The following is a 22901-nucleotide window of genomic DNA, read 5'->3' as shown; positions in this document are numbered from 1 at the left end:
CCCAGCTTAAGTACTATGCTGGCCTGTCGCATGGAACTCTGGGTAGGACAGTGACTGTATCGAAGCGTCAGCGCAACAGACCATGGGAACCAGGCTGAACACGACATACCGCTGTGTGGAGGCTTTCTCGAGTTAGATAGCTCTATGTTGTCCGAAAATGAGTGGATTGTTTCTCACGATTGCTTTACTGGCTTTACAGCATAGATCAATAGGTAGGCCAGGCTAATGCATTTTAATACCGCTTATAATTATTATGTATCGTACCGTCGTCACAAGTTTTACATGATACTCTAAAGCCAAGACCCACCACTCGTCATATATGTCATATATGTGCATACCGTTGTCTTTGTACAGACCCGTGCCAGTTATATTTGGACACTTGACGTAACTTCCATGTAAAAGTATGAAGACTTTGATGAATAATTTTGTTTCTTATAAAAAAATATTCACTTTGATAAAAATGTTGATTTTGATGTAAAATTTTGATTTAATAGTAATGTTGACTTTATACACATGTTAACGTAAATGGATGTATAATTTGATTTAAGAAATAGTTTGACCTTGAATTTGGTGAGAAGCCTGATACAATAGCATTGTTTTGAAATTATCGGCTAACTAAGTATATGGGGAGTCTTGGGTAGAGTAGTGAGCTTGGGTTCACTACTAGTCAATCTGAATGTTGTATTAAATGGCATTATTTTGGTAACAAATGAAAACATTTTAAGTTTAACCATCTGCCAGTGGTAAAAAATGTTAGGACTGAAATAAGGAAGTCAATGTACGTCTTTATATTTTGTCTTATAATCCTAATTAGTTTATTATCATATTTGTATGCATTTTGAAACTTAATAAAGTGCACGTGATCTGCTTATACTTACTGAATTTATAACATGATTGTAATATCTAGACATTCTATAAATTGCCAACGTGTATCATATTTCACACACGAGCCCTGACTGCAACCTAGTGTATGTTGTCTGTTTCATTACACTTAGATTCACAGCAAAAAAAAATGATTCTGTTGAATGCCATAACAAATAAATAGAAACAAAATGCAGATATTTAAATTAAAACAGACCAAAGTTATAGCAACAATATCAGGCTATTACCTTGTTGGGAGAATGTATCCATCAATATCATCATAAGGGAATGAGATGCCATTCATCTGCAGCTGACAAAGTATCCTGTTCCATGTTATGTGTCTTTTAACAGACTAATGTGCCAAAAAGTGATCTATCGGCTCAGGTTTTTCACATTGGTCACCCAAGATAGCACACCTAGCAACTAATTGCATGATGTCTGCCATTCTATAAAAAAGTAATTTAGTTAGCCAAGAATGAGCAATCAATCAATGTCTTTGGCGGTTAATCCTTTGAAGGAAAGACGTTGTTTTTACAAAGAGACTTTATGACAGGGTGTATTCAGTAAAGATTATTAAATCTACATACATAAACACTACCTTTTGACAAATCTGCTGTGCAGGATAAAAGCAATTAATCAATCAGCAAGTTATAAGCCTTTGATCGATGTTTGTTTTGAAACTTTGTTTTGATCATTCCTTTTACTGCACTTATACCTGTTATCATGGTTATAAATTCATTAACTGACCATCACGTGAATGATAACAAGTGACGTGTAGGTTTACCACCAAACAAGGGTTACAGCAAGAGAGTAGTAATCACTGTATTGCATGCAAGTTTGATTGTCTGAAGAAAACCTTATGGGCAGACACTGTTTTGAGGATAGGAACGGAACTTCATTGTTACATAAGAAATATATATAAGCATTTGCTGTGTACTTAATTACAGGTTTTGCTCTATATATGTAAATTATGTACAATCATCACTAAGGTTATGCAGACCACATGAGCATGGTAAGCGGAAGTTGTATGCGCATGGAATGAGGTGAAATAAGCATGCCAGTTTGTTGATGGTTCACCTACAATAAATATGACATTTAGTGAAACAAAATACGTATCCATTTTCTGTCAACTACACTTCATTTCGAAGGGTGAGTAGACGCAATATAATTACAGGGCTCCAGATAATTTTTCATGATCAGGAGTACATACTCCTTATTTGTTCAATATAGGAGTACTGGAAAACAATAAGAGTACATTTAGAGTACTGAATGGAATTTAATGGAGTATCAGTAATCCTACCGTATCGTGCATACTTTTAATCCGTACATACGCCGATATGGCCCTTATCTGGAGCCCTGTGGTTGTGATTGCTGTGGACCAAAGTTATGAATTATCAATTACTGCCAGTTGTCTTGTCGTCTGAGTTGGCCACGATTATAATAGGACCCCATAGCGAGGGTCGGCTTATGTACGAAATATTCCATTTTGTTACTGATTTTAAGGGTCATGTTAGGGGGTCTGTTTATCTTAGGTAATATATGGTATATATAATGCTTCTAGTCAAAATAAGTATGAAATACTGCTGATGTGAGTAAGTGTTAGTCAGCTTACTCAAATCATTATGATAAAATACAGATAAGCCTCAGATCTCTTATAGTTAATATTTCAGGCTTGATAATATGATATGTTTGTTTCAGTAAATGGTCAGGCGTATAACCTAATATCTTCCTGTGGAACTCAACTGCGTAATGGATGTATTTTGACTTGTGTGACGGGAGATGCCTCAGAGACTCCGATTATATGGACAAAGACTGCAACTGCCCCTTATGAAGTGAATCGAGCATCATGTACCACGTCCATTCCACAAGTTCCAGCTGATTATGAACTCAACTGTCCTGGAACTAACTATACTCTAACTATCACAACTGTATCTGAAAGCAGGGATGTCAGTGTTTGGACATGTGCTACTAGTTTGGGTGGAAAGGAAAGCAATAATATTACATTAATCCCAGGTTGGTATGAAAGTATGTGATAGAAAGAGTTAGGTTTGAGAACACAGGTCCCAGTATTGTAAAGGTCTGCTTGAAATATTTGTCTGAATTTGCTGCACGTACCACACTTTTTCTCAACCTTCTGTGGTTGACCAATATAAACTTGGTGCAATCTCATTATGCATCCCTGTCAAGCACGGGACAATTGTATCATTTTTAAACTGTTCACATGTTAAAAATTGACTTGACAAAATTAAAAATGTTACTTTCATCACCCCAATTATCTCAGCTTTGACACTGTATCATATGTATGTAATTATGTTCTACAGGTTATGATATGTGTTGAGTCATTGCAGCGAATTCTGCTGATGTGGCCATTTCACATACAGATACATGTTAAGGACCCATTTTAGTATCAGAAAAGTAATTGGAAATTACTTTTGACCAGAGTGGTCAGAAAGATTTACATTTCCCCACTGTTATTTGCGCCATGAAAGAGGTTTTTTCAGGTATTGAATGTTTCTGTACAATGATATAAACAAATTGTAGTACAGATTTTCTGATATTGTATTACCAATTTAAAGAAATCTACAGATCATGTACACTATAGCTGCAATGATTTGTTGTGCACATTCTTGTCTGCTTCAACAAATACCTATAAATGTTTTTATACATATAAATGCACATTAATTAAGCACCACCTGAATCCAAGGCAAATTTTGAAAGTTTGTTCCAAACATCTAACATTATGGTGGAATGCATGTGCCTTACACAACATCCTTAAAACCTATGTGTCGCATATTCACATGCTGCAAAGGTGCCAATCACTTTGGGGTACAATGTTCATAATTTTCCATATTATTACATTACCTAATAATCTGGATTCTTTGTAGTCTTCTTTGGAGTTTTCCTTTAGAGGATTCTCCGGTAATGTCGAAGCATAATGAGTCTGCCATACAGACATCCCGTCCTAAAAGGAAGATTCCGTTTGGGGGAGGATCCGATCTCCAGAAACTTGTGATGTCTAAGACAACATCTCGTAAAAAGTCCTCGTCGAGATTGTCAACTTATGATACACATGCAACAGAAGAAGACCTGCACACCTGCACAAAGGTTACCACACCTTCTGAGATGATTGAATCTAACAACCATTCATTCAGCCAACAGCCGCCCGTCTAGGACCCAAGATTGCAGTGCGTCAGCCTCCGGTGAAGTCTACCTTCAAGAACCCTTAACAGACTCCGGGCCTTCAAATGAGACAACATATGCAGGCACTTACGTTCACGAGCATACCAGCACAAACATCTAGATATTTGGCACCATCATAGCAAACGACGGGGTTCTTAAACCCTTTAATACGGACGTCTACAACAAATCCTTCGTTGATTTTATCTTCGACTACACCTTATTCTATGTCCACGTTTCGCAAACTCGGTGGCACATCAGGCTCCTCCTGGATTGGCTTCTGCAACACAGTCTCACACATTCGTGAACCCAGCAACACGATCGTCTCTACAAGGTCTTACTGGCTTCAACTTTCCAGTGCAGTCACAGACTTTCGTAAACGCTGGTTATCAGAATCCAACGTTCAGGAACCCACCTGTTCAGTCCTCATTACAAGCACATACTGACTCAAGTTGTCTGTCACCTTCGCAGACCTTTGCAAACCTAGCCTATCACAAAGCAGCCTTCATAGACCCTGGTTATATACAGGACCAAACAAGGACTCAATCGTCTCAACCTTTGCTGTCAGATTTGGTGGAAAACATAACCAAACAAGTATTATTGGCTATGCAGCAACAAAAGTCAAGCATGGCTTCAGAGAAGCTCTTAAGATATTCTACACCAATTCCGACAACAGATGGAGAATGTATCTATGAGGACACGAACATATCCATGGAAGATAGCCATCAGAATGAATTAGATTCATCAATATACACAGAAAATGAAGTACTTGCTTGAGTAGCAGATGGCCTTCCCATTTCGTCGACTACTCAGGATTTGTAGCAGGCAGACACATACCTCATTAAGGATGACGATCTTGACACATTGACTATTCCTCCTATTGAGCCTATTTAGGAAGTGGCGGAGAATTTAAAGTCTGCTTTCGCGAAAGCAACTAAGACTCAAAGTCAACCCACACCAGCGTTCAACCCTCAGGAAGTTCCCGTTGTACGATATGGAACCCTTTTGTGAGGGCCCCGGAGATAGACGATGACTATTCACTACTAAATAATTCTGAGTCTTGCACTTATAGAGTGGAGGATAAGAAGGTTGCTCAAGTTGATACCACCCCCAGACGGGCATTTTACGAACTAGCCGTTTCTATCAGTGATTGCCACTCAGAAGCGAGATCAAGAATTTATCTCCAATCACTTAGCATCCATATCGGTGAGTCTTACCTTAGTGCGATGCCAATGACTGTTATCATCTTGTAATTGGTCGGATCTATACACAAAGCCTCTCTTATGCAAGCCATGGGACACTTAGACTGTTTTTGACGGTGCCATATGCCCAGTCTCCAAGGAGGTCACGCAGATCCGTCCAAATGATGAACTTGATATATATATAAACAAACTACGCAGAAAACCCGATTCTCGGGTATCCAGAGTGCTAAGTAAAAAAAGAACTTTCAGTCACATTCTTCCAAATCTTCTTTTCTCAAGCCAACATATAACAGCAGAGGGTGTTTTTCCAGAGGTAGAACCTCAGGGAGCTCCTGTACTTGGCGTTGATGCTCCAGGTCAGAACGACTGAAGTCTTCCACCCCCAGCTGTTCCTAGAGAACCTCAACTGTGGGTGGATGTCTCAACCACTACTGGGAAAATTGGGTAGAAGATTACAGTAGTATAGGAAATGATAGTTTTATTACAGGACCCCGAGAGCATTATTTCTGGCCAGCGGTGGGCTGAAAAGAAGGTGATGTGACTCAGGAACAACCGTTGATGTCCCTTCTATGAAAGAGAGAATTCTTTGTATTTTTTAGGGTTTACATCTCTAATAGTTAGGGTGGTAATACGTTGTCGTGGGGTACAATAGGCAATTCCTCTCATATAAAGCCACTCGGTCAATACTATATGGTTTCATGGACAACACCGGGTCCATGGCATGGCGTCGATCACCTCCTTCGGTTTCACCGGGCTGGTAAAAATACCCCATGCTGGCCCCTGTCTGACAGTTCCTTTTCTTTATCCCCACGTCGTGGTGCGAAGGATTCGACAGTCACCGATTTCATTTTAATGGCCTCAGCAGGTTTCTTGTCGAACCACTTGGGGTAAACGGACCACCCATTCCATTTATCGTTGTTCGGGTGTTACAATTCCTGCACGTACAGATGCACCAAAAGGCGTTTGGCTAAGGTGCAATTGAATCTTTCAACGATGGCTTGGCTCCGATAGGCCCCCGTTTTTTGCAGCTGCAACACAGTACCCATGAACTCGCGTCCGGGATCGACTTGTAATTTGGTAGGCCACGTCAAACGGCTTTGTTTATAGATACCGTTTCATCTTACGTGTTTATGGAGACTAAGGATCATTACGTCACAAAAGTCATCAATCATGGGATTGTGCTGGGAGCTTACGTCCCCCCGCAAAGAAGGAATGTACTAGTGAGCGTCGTACCGAGAAAAGCAGGTCACATGCTATCTAGTCGACCATCCATCCGAAATACGAGTTTACTGTTGGTGACGGAATTCAAGGACTGCATTACAATGGATTCCGGACCATATAATGCTATATATCAAAGTCTTTCTCGTGGAGCCATCACCCGATAACCCAGATGTTGAAATTATGACAGGAGTCAAACTCTGTTGGGCTCGAAAACATCAATATGACGTTTGCTTGATTTACATACAGAGAGACAGAACAACTTATGCGAGCCTCAAGGGGGTCACTGTGACCTTGGAGAAAAAAAGTTACGCTCACCAAGATTTTTTTACCCACAAATAACCATCTCACCAGCTTAAAGTTTATGCACGAGACATTGTCAGAGAACCATTTGAAGACTATTTCATAAACTAATATTAACATGGGTGATGAACATCACCTTCATCCACACGCTACCATCGTACTCTCCGATCTCTGGGGCACGAGAATTTGATGGACACGGTACAGAAGACGTATTATACACTTACAAAACAAAGTTTACAAATAAAGGAAGTCATGCTCGAATTCCAGTTTGACCGGTTAATAAATATTACCCTTAACCGCCCATTTATAATGATAGATGATGATGGTATGTTATTGAAATAAAAACTAATGAGATTCTACTCATTAAACCTTTAGAAAAGACGACATACGTAGCAACAATACAAGATAAACAGGCTATATGTTAATGACCCGTCCGGAAAACAAATATAAATGGTTAAGTTTATGATTTAGCGAATTGTATGAATTACCAGAGTTCAATATTAGACAAGGCTATACGTTGTATTTTGAATTTTTTCTTGTAAGTGTACCTACCAAAAATATTAAACATATACATGGGATAGAAATACGCTGGGGTCAAAAACGTGCCAAAAAAGGTTGTCGTATTTATGTACAATCAAACCTTGAAGGGGGCGTTGTTGGGATGGGATTGTACCCGGCCATGGATGAATTAAGTGGCTCAAACACTGGAAATCGGGGACGGCTTTCGCTTGTGACAAATTAACGAGATTAAACAGCATCTCCCAAAAGAGCATGATACATGAATCAGATTGCACAAAAAATGCCACAGAGCCGTGAATGTTATCGATGGTGTAGATAGCACGCTCGTAGCCACCGGCATGGGGCTGGTTGTGGTCAGGGTCGGTTTATTGTTATTTATCATAGCCGCACCGATCGTGCTCAGCATGAAAATAGCGGCAGGGATCCCAGAGTTATCCAGGAATAGCCATTAAATTGATTTTGCGCCAGTTGCAACGAAAGGCGCTGAAACACGACACTATTTGCACTCTGGCCGAAATGAAGTTGAATACTGTCGAGGGTCACGTCTCGACATCCATCTCCGACAGTAAAGTCTCTGAAGAAGAATTCCGTTTGTTGCTGTCGGAACTCTCCTAATACCATAAGATGAAACAAGTCCCATAAAACTATTGACAAAAGTTCATAGAACAGGCGAAACAAGACGCCTGACAAGCATTCCTTCCCAAAACCAAAGAATTAACAGCAGATTCACACTGAATTGTTTCCTCGATGTCAATTCGTATTACAAATTTTGAAAATTCTATAAAAAAAAAATCTCTTTCATAGAGGGGACATCATCGGATGTCACTGAGTCACACCATCCCCCTTTTTTAAACCCACCGCTGGGAGCTAATTTGGCTAGAATTAATGCTCTCATGGGTACCTGTAATAGAACTATCATTTCCTATACTACCCATATGTCTCTCAAGTTCTACGAGAAGGTTATTGCCTCCAACTAAAAGCTACGCCCCCTCTTACAATGACTCCACCAGTCATAAGTTACCCGCTGTCGGAACTACCAAAGCAATGAGAAGCCATCAACTCTATATTAGTGAAGGATGCTGTGGAGATAGTGGAACAAGATCAACTGAGCTTAGGCTATTACTCACCAATTTTCCTAGTACCAAAAAAGAACTCCAAGGAGAAATTCCGACTTATATACAACATGAAACAGTTCAACCTACTTTATCTGCAGGAACCGGAAAAGTTCAACATCGTACATCTACCAGAACTCAGACTGCTGATACAAACCAAACGATTATCTGGCCAGCATAGATCTGCAAGACATTTATCTACATATCCCTATTTACACCATTTACTATTACTATTTACGTGGCTATTTGTAAGCAAGCCCATAGTGACATATCTACATTTACGATGGATATGCAGTACCCTCTACCTAGATGACAGTTTACAGGCTCATCAAAGTGCAGATCTACTCAGACAACAGTTGAACTTCATGATTCAGCTACTGACACAGCTAGGCTGGTTGGTAAACCTCATGAAGTCGGAGTTATACCCCTCGCAGGACCTCAAATTCCGAGAAATCAGATTCCTCACAGGGAAAAACTGTATAACAGTTCCAGAAGACCCATGGCTAAAAATTCAAGCTTGTCTTCCACTCGCTCTCAAGTCGGCTTTAGCTGTCAAATCTTGGCAGGAATTATTAGGACTGATGACTTCAGCTGAAGCGCTTACGCGCATAGGCAGACTACAACTCCGACTCATCCAGAGGTTCCTCAAACCTTATCTAAACCATCAGGATCTCAAGATCCCTCTATCGGGCCACCTTAAGAGATATCTTTTATGGTGGACAGACAAGTTGAACGTCTGCGGAGGAACCTATTTACAAGCGCCGGCATACAATCTACATCTATACGTAGACACCTCACTACAATGATAGGGAGCACATCTAAACAAAGAAGTCACAGCAGGGACATGGTCCGCTGAGGAGAAATTACTACACATGAATCAACTAGAATTCATTGGGCTCAGTATCTAAGGAACAAGTTCCGCATGATACAAACAGACAACGCAACAGTGGCCTTTTACATAAATCTTCAAGGCACCACAAGATCGGCACCTCTCCTAGATTTGACATTTCGGCTATACAGACTCATAGACAGTCTCAACTTGTAGATCAAGGTCAGGCACATTCCGGGCGCAGTAAACATGCTGGCCAGCGCATTGTCCAGACCACTCAAACTGTCTCCAACGGAATTGATGCTCAATCTGGAAGCCTTTCAACTTCTAATATGAAAACAAGGGCGCCCACTAATCAATCTCTTTGTGACGAGATTCAACAACCAAAATGAGACATTTGTGTCTCCAGTCCCAGATGCACTAACGTGGTCCCTGGACACATTGGCCATCTCATGGGAGGGTCTACATGCCTACACTTTCCCACCTCCAATACTGTTACCAAGAGTCCTACACAAGATTGCTCAGACAAAAGTCCTATGACTTATTTTGGTAGCGCCCTACTGGTCATCGAGAACGTGGTTTCCAGAACTCATAAGGCTCCTCAGAGAACCAGCAATTCGCCTACCAAAATCGCCAAATCTACACCAGTCACACAGCAATCCACAGGGATTCCAGTTACATGCATGGAGCATATTACAAACTGCCTCACCAGAAGAGGGTACTCCAATACAAGGGAACTTCAATTGGGAGAAATAAGTGTTCCACTGTGTTCGCGAAGAAGAAGACAAGCAAATAAGCATGAGTCAGGAAAAGTATAAAATATAAATTTTACTCAGAAAATTACATGTTTGTTTGGCTTTTTTTTTTTAAGAGAGGAGGTATTTATATGAAAGTAGACATGAAGAATCATTAATTTCTTAGTTTCTGTACACTTCTTGATTTGATAAACAAAAAACTTGTACCATGTATGAATTGTCTGGAATACAATATATTGGAAGACTACTATACTGTACACATATATCAGACTGTTTCACTGAGATGCTCCTAATGTTATCCAATATTTAAATCCTGAATTTTAGATAACAATACTAGCTAGCTGTGAGTGTATCAGGGATAATCAATGGAACATACCTATCTTATGTTTGACAAGTCAGGAACCTAATCAAACACTGAACAAGTTTAAATGGCATTTAGGAGTTGATAAGATGAACAATTTAGATAATCTAAGTGATTCATAATAGGATTGGCTTTAGATCATACAGAATGATAACTGTTAACTTAACATCAAGCGATTAACGATGTATATCGGAGAAGTAACCATGAGCAAAAATAACCCAGAGTGTTTGAAAGAAATCAACATACTGTATTTTGTATTACTGGTGAGTGGTTGCACATTTATACATGAATCACCTACACAAAAAAAACAGCGTCTTTATCTTAATCTAGAAGCAGCCCGTGAATATAGACCTAGCTTTGTGTATTATGTGAGTACATTAAAGCTTTATTTCATCACCATAGATTATGTACAATAATTGTGAATAATTCTTTGCATTGATGATATTCCCTATTATTGATGTTTCAGCCAGTCTTAGTTGGTAATGTTGTTAGTATCTTCACCAAAACTTCACATTCACTGAAATTTTGAATTTGTATATCCTAGAATTATCTTCTTTGTTCAAGGACAGTGTAGTATGATAGCTGTACATAGATTACTTGTGGCTAAGGGTTAGTAGGAGAATATAGCTTTGCATAAAACAGAAAAAGGTTATTAATTACTTGGGTCAGTTAAAAACCAAAGTCAGTGACTTAATTTGCAAATAACACTTATGGTATCTCTTAACCACTGATCACAGTTCGTATGTGATCTTAATCCAATTAATTTCCAACTGTGAAAGTATTTTCTCTGTCCGATTGCAGATACAACTACATCTAGCCCTTCCAGTACATCTAGCCAATCCAGTACATCTAGCCCTTCCAGTACATCTAGCCCTTCCAGTACATCTAGCCCTTCCAGTACATCTAACGTATCCAGTGCATCTAACGTATCCAGTACATCTAGCGTATCCAGTGCATCTAACGTATCCAGTGCATCTAGCGTATCCAGTACATCTAGCGTATCCAGTGCATCTAGCGTATCCAGTACATCTAGCCCTTCCAGTACATCTAGCCCTTCCAGTACATCTAACGTATCCAGTGCATCTAACGTATCCAGTACATCTAGCGTATCCAGTGCATCTAGCGTATCCAGTGCATCTAGCGTATCCAGTACATCTAGCGTATCCAGTGCATCTAGCCCTTCCAGTACATCTAGCCCTCCCAGTACATCTAGCCCTTCCAGTACATCTAGCCCTTCCAGTACATCTAGCCCTTCCAGTACATCTAACGTATCCAGTGCATCTAACGTATCCAGTACATCTAGCGTATCCAGTGCATCTAGCGTATCCAGTACATCTAGCCCTCCCAGTACATCTAGCCAATCCCGTACATCTAGTGTATCCAGTACATCTAGCCTAACCACTGCATCAAGCCTTTCTGCAGCAACTAGCCCTGTTACCACAGGACACATTTCTAAGCAAACCACTTTATCAATAGTTGACATCACTTTAATTGTAGTGTTCAGCATTGTTGGAATTCTTATGATTGCAGTCATCATTGTGTGTATCCGCAGCAGGAAGAAGAATTAAGGATATATATCTTGTGATTAATGTGCCTTAGATTTCCTATGTATAATACAATGTAGTTGATGGTGCAAGCTGGACAAGTCCTTCAGATATGTTGATACTGATAATTTAATGGCTAAATAAAATGCTCAACACAAGCAGGCGAGGTTGACAAAAAGTTTACTTGGCTAAAAACAGGTTTTGTTGATTGCTACAGTTGTACGTAAGCACATATAAATATTTAGGACATAGAAATGTTTGAGAACAATAATTACCAAAGTGTTTTGTTGTCAATTACAAGCATTAAAAATATGATTATAGGATTTAAATTTATATCATGAAATTAAAAAATTGTTCAAAGATTCGAGCAATGAGTTACTTAAAGCCACAATCTGTTATAGATATAAAACATACCATGGAAATAAGCAATTTAAGGGAGGAAGGGACATGTTGAGCCTGCATGGTCACAAAACAGATTGCAAAGATGCATAATGAGGACATTTTATAAATTCATATAGAGTGAGTGTGGAAATTGTTTAAAACAGGAGACACCATCAAGCTACAACACTACACCACTGTAACACTGTTGTGTATGTCACTGAAACATCTTCAGGGGCGGTGGGGTAGCCTAGTGGTTCACTTGTCATGCTGAAGACTCAGGTTTCATTTCCACATGGGTGTCCCCCCTCCGCTCACTCGCTCACTTAATCATTTTCAAAAAAGTGTCATTGACAGAAATAGAGAATTTAAATTCTGAGTACCATTCACTGGGGTGGATAGCTCTAGCATATTAGTGTTCTCTTGGTAACCTCTTTACAGTTTAGTTTTTCTCCAAAAGCACACACACACACACACACACGCACACGCACACACACGCACACAAAGTTGATGTTTTAATGACTCCCAGATGTTTTGTGTTCATTCCATCCAACAGGGGGTGTACGTTATCTACTTCTCCTCAAAAACTACTTTATGGAATTCTTTTAGATTACACGTGATTTATAGGGACACTAAAGGCGTGCATCTCATATTTTGATTTTGTATTTTATTTATTTTTTCAATTTTAATGCCGTTTGAACTTAGATCAATTTTGTTGAATTTCTCTCTGAATATAGTGTCATAGGGGGGTGAAGTCTATCCACTTCTCCACAAAAGCTGCTCAACAGAATTGATTGAGCTTCTACGTGTGTTTCATTGGGACTCTAAAGGTGTGCATCTCATACCTTGTTCATCCAATTTCTTAATTTTGTCACTTCTACAGATGGTTGAACATAGTTGAATTTGGTTCTATTCATCCAGTTTGTCCCATACAACAGGGGGTGTACGTTTTCCACTTCTCCTCAAAAACTACTTTATGGAATTCATTTAGATTACACATGTGCTTTATAGGGACTCTAAAGGTGTGCATCTCATATTTTGATTTTGTATTTTATTTATTTTTCCAATTTTAATGCTGTTTAAACTTGCATAAATTTTGTCTTATGAATGTCAGCGGGGGCATCTGTGTCCCTGGACACAATTTTTTCTTGTTCTTATTGCATGAATAAAAATCGGTAATGCTCAACACATGGGTACAACCCTTGATGATGTTCACCCAGGGCTGAAACAATATACTGAAGTTATGCACAACTGAGAGATGTGGCAACATTTCTCTTCTTAACATGATACATGACATAATGCAATATTTCGCAGGACAATTCTAAACAATTGATGTTGAAAATGGAAAACATAGCTTCTTATGTTTTTTCCAAAAATTGACGTCTGATGTTCTTATTTGCAGACATCATCAAAAGAAGGTTGTCAAAAGATATAAACTGCATATGATCTGGTAAACCATAATAATAATGTTCCAGTATTGTCAATGCATCATGTCATGTATAGTATCGATAAATCAGCATTGTAGCACGTGTTTGAGAAGCCTCTGTGATTTCTCTCTTAGTGTGTTTTTCTGTCAGTTTAGATAATACATCTTCAACACCAGAAGGAACCACAAGACCAACTCCCAGTCCTGGCCTATGTACAGATAATTTGTGTTATTTATTTTTCCTCCTCTTCATACCAATGTTTGTGCTTGTTTGGTGCTGTTGGAAAAAAAGAGAAATAAGAATTATTCGGATGAACTGAAGACTGACCAAAGCAATGCACGCTTATAAATATACCCTTGTATGTCTGTTACCCCTGTAGTCACCAATGTGAAAATATTCTCCTGTTTCACATTCGTCTCTGGCGGTTCAAGGCATCAAAGGTCCAGCCAAACAGTTGTTTCAATTTGGTCAGTCTGTCCCAAGTAGCAGGTTATACATGAAGCTTGATGCATAAACGAGTTTACAAAGTCTGAGACTGATGCCTTATAATCATTCATTTTGATTTTCTCAACAACATTCAGTTATATGTTGCTACAACATTACCTTTGGTGTTCCAGTCCTTGATGACTGTTATGGACGAGCCATTTAACTTTGGTGTTGGGTGACATGCCCAGCCTACAATCCTTTCTTTGTCTCGCCACTCTGTATTTCAGAGTTTGTAAAATGATAAACATGGAGTATTTGTTCGTGATTCATAGTGTGAAAAATATATTTTACAAGTATCATGCAGTCCTGAAATAATTTTGTTTTCAGCAAATTCAAGCGAACATATGTTAACAAATTAATAATAAACAATATAAATTTGAAATAAAAGATAGTCTGATGTGATGGTTCACCATTTAAATTGTAGGTCCTGATCAGCATTGTTTTTTATGTTTATTGTTGGTAGATTGTTGTTAACTTTGCCAGAAGTTGCAATTTTTCAAACTGTACATTCAGTTTCTCCCAATCTTCCAGTAATTCAGTTAAATATACCCAGTAATATAAGAACTGATCAGAAGCAGATGTATCATCCATTATATTATTTCATCAGGCATAATATCATGTTATTGAAGTTGCTTGGTATACCTTTTGTATTTGAACATACCATTATCATTGCATCCTGACGTTGCTGCTATTGATAGTGACCCCTGTCACCATTAAGGCTCCCCTATTTCAGCTGCCAAAACATTTTGTTCATGTAGAACTGTTATAAATGGCTCCGGGGATAAAAGATCCAGCCAAATAATTGTTGCAATTAGGTCAGTTTGTCCCAAGTAGCAGGTTGTACATGAAGTTTAATGCATAAACAAGTTTACTAAGTCTGAGACTGATGCCTTATAATCATTCATTTTGGTTTATGTAGAACTGTTATAAGTACTACAAAAATTACATTAAGTAAGTCAAAATGTGGCAGTCATGATAAACATATCCATTTCCTTATCTAAGATCTTTCAAGTTGTCAGTAACAGTAAGCAGAGCATGGATATTGTTAATAACAGTAAGTTGGTGTCATCTGTTGATCACTCTTCACATGATTTCATAATTTTTATGTTTATGTGAACAGTGCTAAAACTTTGAATAAACTAAATAAAACTGATTACAAACATAAGTCCACATATGCAATGAACGCTTTCTCAAACCAGATAGGATAATAACAGATTTGTTGATATGGGATATCTGTTGTATGTCCTCACAGTATAATCTTTCCTTTATGAATCATGAACAACAATACACCTTTACATTTAAAACAAAAGTTTCTTCAAAAAGTACGTAATGTTTAGGAACCATGCATTATTGCATGCTCCATCTCAGGTTTGGAGCAATGTACCCATGCGTGGTAAATGTCAGCTGGTTGCACAAACAACTGTAGTAGATAATGTGCACAATGGCGACTCAAAAACTATAGCTTTAGCTATTAGAGTGTCATTTTAAATATTTTCCACAAGAGAAGGTTTTGTCAAATTTCAATGGTGAATCACATATCAAAATCATTTATTCATAAATTTCACTCGGCATGATAAGATTTTTTATGAGAGAAATGCATCTGTTTGGGGGCACTCTGAATTTGTTGGGGGCTTTTTACATCAAGACAATTTGTAAGGAAAAGACATTGGAAGCTGAAACCATGTTACACATTGTGCAAAAATAAGTTTTCTTGTTTATATCACTTCCCATTTTGCGATCTAGAAGGATATCTACAATATGATCCTTTATAGTAATTATTTTGGGTTTTCGGAACATAGTGCAAGATAATAAAAAAGCATGTACTTTGGTCTAACAAGTGATAAGAAAGTTTATGTTTTAAGAATTCACATTTTATCAATATTTTGAGGTCATTCTCACTGTAAGAATTTCCAGAACTTAAATGAAATCAAAGCATTTTGTCAAGCAGAGTGCATTAGTTTGGATAAAGTACTGCAATTATTTGGAATGTAAATGAGCTTAATAAATGATTTTGTAGTAGATTCTAGTAGGATTGGCTAAGTTCCCAATTTTTGCTTTAGCTGAGTCCTCCTGTTAACTTGAAGACTTTTCAAAATGTGTTTCAGTTTGCAATGGTTGTTTCTTAGCTGACCTATGGAATCTTTGCTTGTCACTTGCCTTTTCGTTTGTAATAATTCCAGTTTTGACTTCATGGTTTGGACTTTTTATATAATTTTCATTATTTAATCATTTATAGTTCCTTTCAAGACAGTTATGTCAAACAAAAGGAACCAAACAGCTCATTATCACTAATATTATTATTAGTTATATGAATGTTGATGTATTATGTGCAGCCTGCTTCAGTTTTCCACTATGGAGTTGATAAGATTTGTGTCATTGTTATTGATTTGTAGAACTTCTTAACTGATTGATGTAGAGAGAAAGTGATTCTAGACACAACAAACTTTTATGAACATTTATGCTTTATTTTGCTAAGTTCAATGAGTTGTTATTGTTAACGTGTTTTATTGAAGTACATACCAATAGTTTCTTCTGGAAAATATTTTCTCAAATTTGGAAGATGACTTTATATTCAGGGTGAAATATTATGTTTCTGCAACAAAATCTGATATGCTAATAGTTAATTAAAGATATTAACAGATATTGGCTAACCATAATTTATTATTCTTTCTCCAAAACATTGAGTAGGCTCTCAAGTTGCAGTAGCAATGAAATTAGATTAATGCCACTGAGGTACACTTTCCTGATTTATCCAGGTTGTTTGTTGTAGTACCGGTATTGTACATTGTTCTTCATGATTCTTTTCCAGCACGCTTTGTTTAGAGAGCATAGCTCATTAATCGTTTCATTATTTTCTTGATATTTGTAAACCTGTCACACATGTGCTGAAGTCAGCAAGTTTGGCATTTGGGGGTTTTATGACAAAAAGCTGATGAGCAGTACTTGTGAATCTTTGTATACAATTCAAGCAAGTGCTTGTCTCTTGTTAAATAATTGTTACTTATCAGGCAAGTGCCTTTTACTATTCACATATTTCTGAGGCAATAACAAGTATAAATGTGGGTTTAATTTTGCAGAACATCACTAAAGAAACATGTAATATTTTTTCATGGAACTTTACAAGCACATATTGTAAAGCAACCATTACTGCTATTGACTGAATGGATCTGAAGGTCAGACATGGTAGCTTGGGTGACAGTCTGACATCATTCTCTGATGGAATAGGATGTTGATCCTCAGGCAGAGTAAATTTAAAAAATCAGTCACAGCATCAAATATGAATTATTGAAAGTTGTGTCTGACCTGCTTTTTGATTTCATGCACATATTTTTAAGGGCTAGAGAAACTGATTATGTCAAAATGTTGACATGTTGTTCCGTCCAGATCTTTTCCATCATTGATTTATCTTTCGTTATTTTTATAATATTTAGATGTGATTGTTCTATGTCATGCCTGTTCCGCAAATGATTTAAGTTCAAGTCAAGTTTATTTCTGAAGTGGGGGACCTTAGGCCCATATTACTGTTACATGCATGAGAAACATTAACATTTCATACAATGAGGATATTTTGTCTGACAAGCATTGCTTTGTACATATAGATAGCTAAATTGATCAGAATAGATTCATAATTTGTATTTTTCAGGTATAAATTTGGTTCTAATTTGTTCATAGATCCTACAAATACAAATAAACTGATATTCATCTTCGATATAAGGCTTTTTACAAAATGATTTTAATAATGTTGACAGATTAGAAGTGTACAAAACATGAAGTCTTATTGAGGACAACTACTTTCATCAAATGATCTATGCGAGCTATCTGTTGCAGAATCTTTATGTTGGCCATAATTTGTTGATATCCTTCTATTCTGAATGGTTAATTTTGTGTCTACCATGCACATTCTACTGAAGAATTAGAAAGATCTGACAAGGATTTCAAAAGAGGTTTTTATATGTAAGCATATTTTAATTTGTATCATATTTAGTCCCTTCCTCAAATATTATATTTGCTCAAACTTGTTGTTATCATGTTACCATCTCTGTTACAGCCACACAACAGTCATGTACGTATATATATCTGTATGTACGTATGTATATCTGTATGTACGTATGTATATCTGTATGTACGTATGTATATCTGTATGTACGTACGTACGCACGCATGCACACACGAGCGCATGCAGATACATACATTGATTGAATTAACGAAATTATGTTTGAAATAGTAGGTAGATCTCATGTTAAAATTTAATTTGCAGTAAATGTTGTTTGCTTGCATTCTTTTATAGGATACACTGGTTTATATGTCTCCAAACAAAGACAGGGAAATTCATGTTCCTCTTTTCCTGTATCTGGATACCCATTGGCACCAGTTGGTATCAGAAGTGACTTTCATATGACATCATTGGCCGCACACAAAATATTTCTGTCACGAACATCTTTTATGAATAGATCAGTATTGGAACATGCTCAATCAAAGTACAGAATATGTTCATATAAGGGGCGATAGGGTAGTCTAGTCGTTAAATTGTCCGCTCATCATGACAAAGACTCCAGGTATAATGTGTGAAGGCCATTTCTGGTGTCCCACTATAATATAGTTGGAATGTGTGAAGGCCATTTCTGGTGTCCCACTATAATATAGCTGGAATGTGTGAAGGCCATTTCTAGTGTCCCACTATAATATAGTTGGAATGTGTGAAGGCCATTTCTGGTGTCCCACTATAATATAGTTGGAATGTGTGAAGGCCATTTCTGGTGTCCCACTATAATATAGCTGGAATGTGTGAAGGCCATTTCTGGTGTCCCACTATAATATAGTTGGAATGTGTGAAGGCCATTACTGGTGTCCCACTATAATTTAGCTGGAATGTGTGAAGGCCATTTCTGGTGTCCCACTATAATATAGTTGGAATGTGTGAAGGCCATTTCTGGTGTCCCACTATTATATAGTTGGAATGTGTGAAGGCCATTTCTGGTGTCCCACTATAATATAGCTGGAATGTGTGAAGGCCATTTCTGGTGTCCCACTATAATATAGCTGGAATGTGTGAAGGCCATTTCTGGTGTCCCACTATAATATAGCTGGAATGTGTGAAGGCCATTTCTGGTGTCCCTCTATAATATAGCTGGAATGTGTGAAGGCCATTTCTGGTGTCCCACTATAATATAGCTGGAATGTATGAAGGCCATTTCTGGTGTCCCACTATAATATAGTTGGAATGTGTGAAGGCCATTTCTGGTGTCCCACTATAATATAGCTGGAATGTGTGAAGGCCATTTCTGGTGTCCCACTATAATATAGTTGGAATGTGTGAAGGCCATTTCTGGTGTCCCACTATAATATAGCTGGAATGTGTGAAGGCCATTTCTGGTGTCCCACTATAATATAGCTGGAATGTGTGAAGGCCATTTCTGGTGTCCCACTATAATATAGCTGGAATGTGTGAAGGCCATTTCTGGTGTCCCACTATAATATAGCTGGAATGTGTGAAGGCCATTTCTGGTGTCCCACTATAATATAGCTGGAATGTGTGAAGGCCATTTCTGGTGTCCCACTATAATATAGTTGGAATGTGTGAAGGCCATTTCTGGTGTCCCACTATAATATAGCTGGAATGTGTGAAGGCCATTTCTGGTGTCCCACTATAATATAGCTGGAATGTGTGAAGGCCATTTCTGGTGTCCCACTATAATATAGCTGGAATGTGTGAAGGCCATTTCTGGTGTCCCACTATAATATAGCTGGAATGTGTGAAGGCCATTTCTCGTGTCCCACTATAATATAGTTGGAATGTGTGAAGGCCATTTCTGGTGTCCCACTATAATATAGCTGGAATGTGTGAAGGCCATTTCTGGTGTCCCACTATAATATAGCTGGAATGTGTGAAGGCTATATCTGGTGTCCCACTATAATATAGCTGGAATGTGTAAAGGCCATTTCTGGTGTCCCACTATAATATAGCTGGAATGTGTGAAGGCCATTTCTGGTGTCCCACTATAATATAGCTGGAATGTGTGAAGGCCATTTCTGGTGTCCCACTATAATATAGCTGGAATGTGTGAAGGCCATTTCTGGTGTCCCACTATAATATAGCTGGAATGTGTGAAGGCCATTTCTGGTGTCCCACTATAATATAGCTGGAATGTGTGAAGGCCATATCTGGTGTCCCACTATAATATAGCTGGAACGTTGTGAAAAACAGTGTCAAACTAAACTCATTCACTGTTCATAAGCAGCTGTCATGTAATGAACATTACTGAGCGTGGCGTTAAACAACAAACCCTATAAGCAAATAACCAGGGTACAAGGACACTGGTTACCATGTAACTTATAGCCTGATTGGGCCATCATCCCTACATGACAATACGACTGTGACAAGACTGAAATACAACTTGATTGTACCAATTGATTGTACCTTACAAGATAAAGTAGAGGAGTGGCTGGCTGCCTCTCATTATTTAAAGTGCTGTAAGTGAAAGATATTACTTTAGACTCAGGGGAAGATATTGACACTGACCACTTACCAGGTATTCACTATATACTGCATGGTTGATAATATGTGTGTTTGCCCCAGCAAGTTGTACATATTTATGTCAACAAAGTAGGTCTTGGCATGAAATATTTGAATTGTGAAAAAAGTATTGTTTTAACAACTTCTTAGGGATTTCAACTTAAGGGCTTGAGCTTGTAGAAGTGAGGATGTTATGAAAATGACATTTAGAATCAATTCATTGCAGTCAGATGACCTGGATTATAATATGACCATAGAATGGTAGTACAATTCTATTCTATACTTTAGGGGTATATTTTTGGTTATATAAACTGGCAAGTTCAAGCAGTTTATCAGGGTGAAGCTGAATCTGTTAGCTCAAATATGCCCAGACTGACTGCTGTGGTTCTCACTTCACAGATGTCTCCACAGTGATGTTTGTGTTGGGATAAGGGTAAAGGTAGGTTACACCCAACCCTCCTTTTAGGCCTTGATACTCTTTCCTATCAAGCACTCCTTTACAATCAATGGTGTTGGGCACCACTTGCCAATCAAACACCCAGTAATGTGAGGTAGGCTGTGGGTTAGCTATCACTCATAACTCATATAATTTTGTTTTGGGGTGCATGCACGTAACCATAAACACTCAGGTGCAGATGATGTTAATTGCGGAAATCAGTGCAATATTGGGGATTACACTTTCTCAGTAAAGTACAGATTCTAGAATTTTTCTAGCATTTGAACACTTTCTAAAATGCATTGTGTATATGTAGATGAGCACTAATTATTTGCACTAATTATGTGTGATAGCGCCTGTAGCCCCATGGTATCTAAAGAGATGAACTCAATTGCCAAGCATAGGTCCATGGTGGCAATGCGAGTTTGGTCCTCCATGACAGGCAAATTGAAATCCAAACAAGTGTGCCCAATAAAGTACATTTCTCCTAAAATGCTTATTCCATCCTTTTCCTACACACCCTTTACTTGACAGGGTGTATTTACTTTAATGAAAATAACAATTTTATCTTTTCTTTGAATTTGAAATATTTCCTGATGTCTCATTGTGAATTTCTTTATTAGTGTTTTGAAGATGATATTATAGAATTATAGACTCTTGTAGAGGTCGATATCGTTTTTATTGACCTGAGTAAAACAATATTGTTTTAAAAACCGATATCGACCTCTACAACAATATTGTTTTTCTCAGGTCAATAAAAACCGATATCGACCTCTACAAGAGTCTATAATTGTTTTATTATATAATGAAAGAGAAACGGGTTTTAACATAAACTTTTAATGCACACATTGTGCCATCTATCCGAGTGATCTGATTGGCTGAAAAGCGGGGTAAGCCCCTTCTTACAGGATTCCTTGTCTATTTTTAGTAACCCAAGTCAATATCGTAATTTATCAGAAAACTCAAGTCAATATCGTGTTTTGTAGTCAATCATGTGACGGTATTTTGACCAATCGTGGTACAGGAAAAATACTACCTATATAATAATCTATTATATTCTGATATCTATATGTATATCTGTGTATACACAGCCATAATTAAACATTTGTTCTATCCCGGTGTTATGATATATTTCTCTTAGTGTTTATATATATACATACATTATATATAATATAGTATAATGTGGAGATACATGTAATGTGTTTTGTTCCCATGTATATTCTGTTTATATGCTTATATTCGATAAAGATTGTTTTTGTCATTAAACGTGTCAGTTGCTGTGAACTTTGTTAGGGGATACCAGTTGGTATTTCAGGGGAGAAGGGGATGGGGTGGGGGGTGTCTTTTAAAAAGCCCTGTTTGCTGCAGGAGGTTTGACATGCAGAAGTCGCAAAAATTACATTTTTTCATATTCTTTCAGTGAAACGTATTGTTTCAGACCAGTGGCATTACACTGACAAAAATTCCCCTTAATCCCAGGAGTATTAAGTGGTTGACCCCTTCATGTATAAGACTAGTATGTCAGTGTTTATGTCTGTATATATACAAAATTCATTTGTCTTTGTCTCTGTCTTATAAGAAATTAACATGTCAGAATTGATATCAAGAATTCACAAAATTATTTGAAAATATTTGTTTCTAATGTCACTTGTTATATGTCTCTGGTAATGCTAGGAGTAAAACTTCATGTACTAATAAGTGTACATTCCACCGAACATAGCATTTGACTTGCTGTTCTGGTTGTGGTCAGTAACTAATATAGACAACAGTATCATGTCC

The 22901-nt window shown here is 37.8% G+C and overlaps 1 protein-coding gene and 2 long non-coding RNA genes across 2 annotated transcripts; 1 reads left to right on the top strand and 2 right to left on the bottom strand.

Annotated features, from left to right (window-relative positions):
- Nucleotides 1-22901, bottom strand: part of LOC124267634 (mucin-5AC-like) — a 155047-nt gene that overhangs the window by 75997 nt on the left and 56149 nt on the right.
- LOC124267639 lies at nucleotides 33-22896 on the top strand. Its single transcript, XR_006896083.1, has 4 exons — nucleotides 33-212; nucleotides 2560-2874; nucleotides 16870-16874; nucleotides 22885-22896. It is a non-coding gene; the product is annotated as an uncharacterized LOC124267639 (long non-coding RNA).
- Nucleotides 5486-14399, bottom strand: LOC124267640. The gene is made up of 3 exons (XR_006896084.1): nucleotides 13399-14399; nucleotides 11146-11150; nucleotides 5486-5496 (listed from the first exon to the last, which is right to left on the bottom strand). It is a non-coding gene; the product is annotated as an uncharacterized LOC124267640 (long non-coding RNA).

The sequence above is a fragment of the Haliotis rubra genome, unplaced genomic scaffold (genome assembly GCF_003918875.1).
Source record: "Haliotis rubra isolate DU_JTF1 unplaced genomic scaffold, ASM391887v1 Scf1327, whole genome shotgun sequence".
NCBI classification, from domain to species: Eukaryota; Metazoa; Mollusca; class Gastropoda; order Lepetellida; family Haliotidae; genus Haliotis; species Haliotis rubra.
The sequence above is the reverse complement of the archived record's forward strand: the minus strand, read 5'-3'. Positions and strand labels throughout refer to the sequence as shown.